Below are 7,422 nucleotides of genomic sequence, written 5' to 3' on the forward strand. Positions count from 1 at the left end.
CGAGAGTTTACATTTAAAATAACTGAGTGCCAAAATTATTATTTAACTAGCTGTGCCCGCGACTTCGTTCGCGTGGAATAGTGACTTTTCGCGCTTTATATAGCCACGGACGCTCAGGCGCGAGGCGCCGTGATTCTTTAAATTGACATAACTTTTTTATTTATGAACCGATTGACATGAAATAAACACTAAATCCTAAGTGAAGCTTACTACAATATATTAGTGAAAACCGTATCTAAATCGAATAAGCCGTTTCTGAGATTAGCGTGCACAAACACACAGACAAACAGACAAACAGACAAAAAAAAATTAATTACAATTTCGGGTTTGGCATCGATATAATAACAACCCCTGCTACTTTTTTTTATATATTTCCATTGTACAGACACCACTTTTCTACAATTTTATTATAGGTATAGATTAGAGCCGATTAATATCGCAACATCTAATTACGCAGTTCGCAATTTAAACACCAAAGGTAGGCATTATTAGGCATTCAATAATAATCGTTGAATCTCGGACGGAGACTGAAATATAAACCGTCAAAACTCTATCACATGACATCAAATGAGTCAAATATCGATTTTATTAAACTGATTTTAATAAATAAATGAATATTTTCCACACTGACTCAGCCAGTAAACAATCAGTCAGTCAGAAAACAATCAATCCAAAAATGACGTAACATAAGACATTAAAAGCCATTAATACGGTTTTTGTTGCGTTTTATTCTTGTCTTATCGCTCAATCGCAGCAAATGATCCGCGAGATGTACGACATCAGTTCTCTGAAGCGTTTTATGTATAAAGGTGGCCTCACATGGTACGCATCAAGACGCATGACGCGCAATCCAGCTTAATAGCTCGTTCACACAGGCTGCGTAAGCGTAGACGTAGCGCGTACCATTGCGTCGTAATGTATGGAACTGTATGAAACATGGCACACCACTTGCGTAAAACGTAGATCTATGCATAACGTTAACGTTTACGCGCGTCACTACGCACGTGTCAAGTGTATGCAATTGGTGTGAATCGGCTTTTATACCGAACTAGATGGATGCCCGCTGCTTAGAATTAAATTCTAATAAAAATATTCTTTGGCATCAATGTATTTTTTTTACTTGTGCAAAGTTACGTGATGACTTAAATAGTGCCTGTTGCCAATGACGACATATGGATTCGAGAAGTGATCATTAAGTAAGGTTGAAATCTATAGAGCGAACTTTGACTTTGCTCAGGATTAAGTTTCAGTTAAAACGAGACAGATTTATGCCAGAGGTATAACGCTGTCTCGTTTTAACAGTGTCTTAAGTCTGAGCAAAAACAAAGTGCGCCCTATAGATCTCAGCCCAAGTATGGGGTTTTATAAGAAAGTATAGAGTCACTTAGCGGCAGAAAAAGGGGCACATTTAGTTGGAATATCTGATATCAATCTATCAGTCAACGTGCTGGAATGGGAACCTTATAATATACTAGCTGTGCCCGCGACTTCGTTCGCGTGGAATAGTGACCGCGCTTTATATAGCCACGGACGCTCAGGCGCGAGGCGTGTAGTACGTACTCTGTACGTTAAAAATGTTTGCCGTGATTCTTTAAATTGACATAACTTTTTTATTTATGAACCGATTGACACGAAATAAACACTAAATGTGAAGTGAAGCTTACTACAATATATTAGTGAAAACCGTATCTAAATCGAATAAGCCGTTTCTGATATTAGCGTGCACAAACACACAGACAAACAGACAAACAGACAAAAAAAAATAATTACAATTTCGGGTTCGGCATCGATATAATAACAACCCCTGCTCCTTATTTTTTATATATTTCCATTGTACAGACACCACTTTTCTACAATTTTACTATATGTATAGATTGGCAGACACCCTTTCACTAGGTAGACGAGTTGTAGGGACTAGGGAGGCGCTGGATTCAGGCAACGCAAAGCAGCGTGTGGAACACCCTACAAGAAATCTATGGCTGGTAGTGGATGTCTATCGGTTCACGGGTGACGATGACTATACTCCTGTTGTATAGACAAACTAATGCGTCATATAGCACCATATCACGTACTGTGAGAAACCACCATAACATTTTACGCGGAGATAAAAACAGAACACGTCACAGTCGGAATTGTGAATTTAAGAATCGTTTGAGCCTCCAATGTAGAATGGTTAAGGCCTTTTTATGTGCGCTACACACTTAAATGTTTTTATATTTTCTTGTTAATCCTTGGAGATTGAAAAGCAGCTTGAATTATATTTGGACGATAAGCTATATTATATGTATACTAGTAGGGCGCGTGGGTACGTGGACCTCTAAAGTAAATAATACATTTATTCAATTAAGAAAACAATTTTTACTATAAAAAAGTGGCCCGTAAGCATGCAGCGTTGCTTTTTCAAAATGCGGACCTTGTCTCAATATATTTTTATAGTTTGGTCGTCATATACATATTTATGTGGAACTATAGATTCCGCCATCTTGATTTTTCTGCTCATTCAGTAGACTTTCAGGTCCAGATCATTTTCTACGGGAACATCACTTTTCCATCTTTTATACTTTCTGAGATAGACACCTGTTTCACCTGTAATTCAGGTGAAATGAGGTGAATGAATTACAGGTACATTATTCCAGAGTAACATTTAAAAAAAATGATTTTCAAAAAAATTGCAGCTGATCTTTACCCGTGCGAAGCCGAGGTGGGTCGCTTGATATGAATGTAAAATTTGTACTAAGTTAAGCTTAGTATAAGTATACCTAAGTATTTACATTTCATATAACATAACAGCAGCTATCTAAAATTTCACGAATAAGTATAATTTTATTACTTATCCTAATATTATTTTGTTTAACAATAAAGTGCGAGGGAGCCGCCAGCGAGTCATCTTTAAGCGTGTACAATTTAAAGTTCGAACGACAAAGTTTGGCAAAGTTTGCAAAGATACCGCCAAAATTGTGAACTACCAAGTTCAGACGTTTGATGTTGGAATTATTCAAAAACCACGAGAGATACCGAAACTTTGGTCAAATAGAAATGTCCAATTAATGTCCAATGATGTCCGGGACTTCGTCCGCTCTGATTTAGGTTTTTTTTTTAAATCCCGTGAGAAATCTTTGATTTTCTAGGATAAAAAGTTGCATACCTAATACCTATGTAATTTTCGGGGATGCAAGCTACCTCTGTACCTTTCATATAAATCGGTTAAACTGATGGGCCTTTAAGAATCCCGTTGGGACTCTTTGATTTTCCGGGATAAAAAGTAGCCTATTTCCTTCCCGGGGATATGAGCTAACTCTGAACCAAATTTCATTAAAATCGATTTAACAGCTGGGCCGTAAAAAGCTAGCAGACAGGCAGACAGACAGACAGACAGAAAGACAGACAGACACACTTTGGCATTTATAATATTAGTATGGAAGTATGGATGGTGATTTATAATATTAGGATGGTATAGTACTTAGGTGTCTTTCATAAGCTAGTTTGTATCTAGGAAAATAATAATTATTGAGCTCCAATTAAAGAGCTCCCACAGGATTTTTGAACGACGCGGCCAAAGTCGGTGAACATCATCTAGCACATATTACGGACTTCTCATATTATGTGTGTAATTTGTGTCGATGTCAAAGTTGTGTTTGCGATATCGCGCCTTAAAAGAATTTTCAGAACATATCCATATCCTACTAAAAATACTATTAATACAAAGAAAAAAAGGAAAAATTTTTTGTTTGTTTGTAGTCTAATAACTCTGAAACTTCTCAACCGATTCGAATAATTCTTTGACCATTAGAATGTTCCTTTACCTAGAGAAGCATAGGCTATTTATGTACCTACATCAAATTACACCCGACCGAAGCCGGGCAGATATTAAGATAGTTAAGATAAAAGAAATTTCTATTCGATTGAGGTATACTAGAAACAACAACTTTGGAGGCTTAATAAAGGTTTGCGTTGGAGCCTGGGGGTAATTAATTGCTGGAACCTGTGGGCTTCTTACTGAGGAAACTGATCGAACTCATTTGTATTGAGATTTCAGACTATCTAGCCTGCCCTAGCTTCGCTTTGAGCTCTAGGTATGGACTAGGAGCCCATGAGGGCTAGACCTTCGTTATTTTATAAACGAAAGAACGACTATGAGGCTTAGAACATGGTGGCTTTGGCAGATAACTGGTATAAAACGACAAAAGATTCTATAATTTACCGTTGTCCTTACAGTAATAATCTTTACAGTAATCTGTTTTACTTTAATTTTATGAGCTTTCTAAGATAAAATAAATGTCTTATCTATAATAAGAAAATAATATGCAATAACAGCGTTAATTATAACCTTCCTTGACCTTTGACCTTTTCGTCCGAGATTAGGGACCTTTCGCTGATTTTGCTAAGGCATGATGACAATGCAGTAAATTATTACGAATTGAGGTTATGACCTTTCTTTACAAATGCTATCTTCACTCGAAGCAAGAAGTCCTGGGTTCCTGTGCCGCTTGCAGCAATTCATGATCATAGTCGTTGTCAACATCAACCGACAGACTTCCACTGCTGGACATGCTGTCTCTTGAAGGGGTCCATACGCCACAGTCTTGCACCACCTGAATCTAGCTAGCTAGCTGCGATTAGTTTTTAACCCCCGACCCAAAAAGAGGGGTGTTATAAGTTTGACGTGTGTATCTGTGTGTCTGTGTATCTGTGTATCTGTGTATCTGTGTATCTGTCTGTGGCATCGTAGCGCCTAAACGAATGAACCGATTTTAATTTACTTTTTTTGTTTGAAAGGTGGCTTGATCGAGAGTGTTCTTAGCTATAATCCAAAAAAATTGGTTCAGCCGTTTAAAAATTATCAGCTATTTTCTAGTTTTCTTGTAGAAAAGAAGGTTAGATAACCCTTAGGTTCATAATATTCAAGTGTCAATTGACAAATGTCAAGCTGTCAAGATGGACGTTGCATAGATACACATAATTATTTATTTGAAAATGATTTGCCGGGGGTGTTGAAAATTTTTAATTTACACTTGTATAATATCATCTGTCCACCTTGTCCACTTAATGAGGGGTCTGTCAATGATACGCTTTCCAGTGCGTGGTTGTCATTCCAGCACCTTGGGACCCCAACACTTATCGAGTCTTCAAACTATATGCCCCTCCAATTACCACTTCAGTTTCGCAACCCATTGAACTATGTCGGTTACTTTGGTACATACATACGAGTAGGTATATACGAATCTCTCAATTCATGATAATCAAAGTATTAACTGTCTGACTCTGTGACTACACGTTGATTATGTCAGTATTAATGTCTGGATACGTACCGACTACCTTCCTATTGCGATTTCTGGTCTAGTAATTCTCAATAGCGGATGGAAGTCGATATACTTAGGTATAATGTACTGGGTTACGCGTTCAGCCTGTTGACGGACAGACGGACAGACAGAAGAGTCTTAGCAATAGGGTCCCGTTGGCATCCTTTGGATACGGAGCTCTAAAAACCAACTTCCCCATTTCATTCTATAATAGATGTATATCCATTATAAAGCGACACAACCGACAACCCTGACTAAAGCTATTATCTGCAGACCACTGCCACAGAGTAAACACTCCATATAAAATCATGTTGGAAACGACCAGTTAATTCACACTTTTGGATGGGAGTTGGGTAGAATGTGGCGCGGGTTGTGGCCACAGGACAGCGAATTTGCTATGAAATAAAGCTGAGAATGTCCAGTAGATCGACGGTTTTGTATGGGGGTTGGGCAGGATGTGGTCGGAGCTGTAATTTAGAGGGGAGTTCGCGAATAACGCGGTGACAGCGTATTAATCATGTTGTGTCACGTCGGGCGCAGACTGACGCGCGTCATTGGAAGCGACACGGGTTTGGGGGGTAGTACAAGTTATAAGATTTTGTATTTTTGATATTTAGACGGATATTCCTCAACTCTTACGTTTAATTTTCACACTAGCTGATGCCCGCGACTTCGTACCCGTTCGGATATAAAATTTTAAAAATCCGGTAGGAACTCATTGATTTCCCGGGGTAACTTTCAAGTAACTTATGTGTTAATACAGGGTACAATCTATCTCCATTCCCAGCTAAATCCGTCCATTAGTTTTTGCGTCAAAGAGTAACAAACATCCATTCATACATTCATACAAACATTCGCGTTTATAATATCAGTAGGATAAAGTCAAAATTCATTCAATCTATTAGGTTACTAGCTAACGCCCGCGACTTTCGCCGCGTGGAATAGTGTAGGTTTTTTAAAACCCCGAGGGAACTCTTTGATGATAAAAAATAGCCTTTGTAACTCTTCAGGTACTTATACCTATAATTATTATATTGTGTGAGACAAAATCTTGCAAAGTGTCCATTTCCGAGATATAAACTATCAAACTTGTACTGGTGGCTAGACACAGTTTTACGATGTGTGTAAATACCTACTGATGACTCTACAAGTAGGTACACTTTGAGAGTTTATAGCTCGAAAACGTGAGGCTTTGGAAGATTTCGTCTCATACAATACTTGTTTGTATTGATGCCAACTATTGATTGATACAATTTTTATGCGAGGGCGCTATTTTGGAAATAAAGTAAAATAGTGGATTACTAGGTAGGCCAAAATTAAACCCATTTTTATTTAGTTTTCCACCTGCTCGTCGCTTATTACTCGGGCTACATTTAGATTTGTTTTACGATGAAGGGCTGTTCGTTCACTGATACATACCAAATTCAGCGCGCATTCGTGAACTCCGGCAAATAACCGAGATTGACGCTCGACGAAAAGATACCTAGCAAAACAGATACCCAGTCGAATAAAGTCTTGTCATATCTGGTTTTCAATGATTTTTAACTGGGCCGACTCTTTTTTTTAAATTTCTTAACTAGCCCTTGGCTAAAATCAGACCTGCTGGCAAGTTATGATGTAGCCTAGATGAAGCGCGCTTGTCCAGATGATACCTTTTTTTACCCGACTGCGCCAAAGCCAAAAGGAAGGGTTATGATTTTAGCAGTCTATGGACTTATGTATGTTTTTAATTTATAGACTAGCGCTTGGCTGCAATCAGATCTGCTGGCAAGTGATGATGCAGCGCGCTTGCTTGCCGTATTCACTCTTGACTTGAAGGTGCCTATGTAAAAGTGGAGGAGAAAACTGATGCTGGAAGGGCGTTCAATATCCTAACGGTTCGAATCAGAAATGCGGAGGCAAATCGCTTCGTACCCTAATATTTGGACTACGTACGGGTGCAGAACTTGCCTTGCGGTACGATAGTAGAAAGGTGAAGGAGGAACCAGGTCAAAGTTTTATAGTAAGTCACCTAAATTAGCGAATTAAAAACAAGTTTAAGTAAGGATAGATAGTGGAAACGAAACAAGAGATTGGAAAACGCTTATCTTAATGTACCGTGAGCTCATTTCCTCGGCTATCG

The sequence above is a fragment of the Maniola jurtina genome, chromosome 14 (genome assembly GCF_905333055.1).
Source record: "Maniola jurtina chromosome 14, ilManJurt1.1, whole genome shotgun sequence".
NCBI lineage: Eukaryota > Metazoa > Arthropoda > Insecta > Lepidoptera > Nymphalidae > Maniola > Maniola jurtina.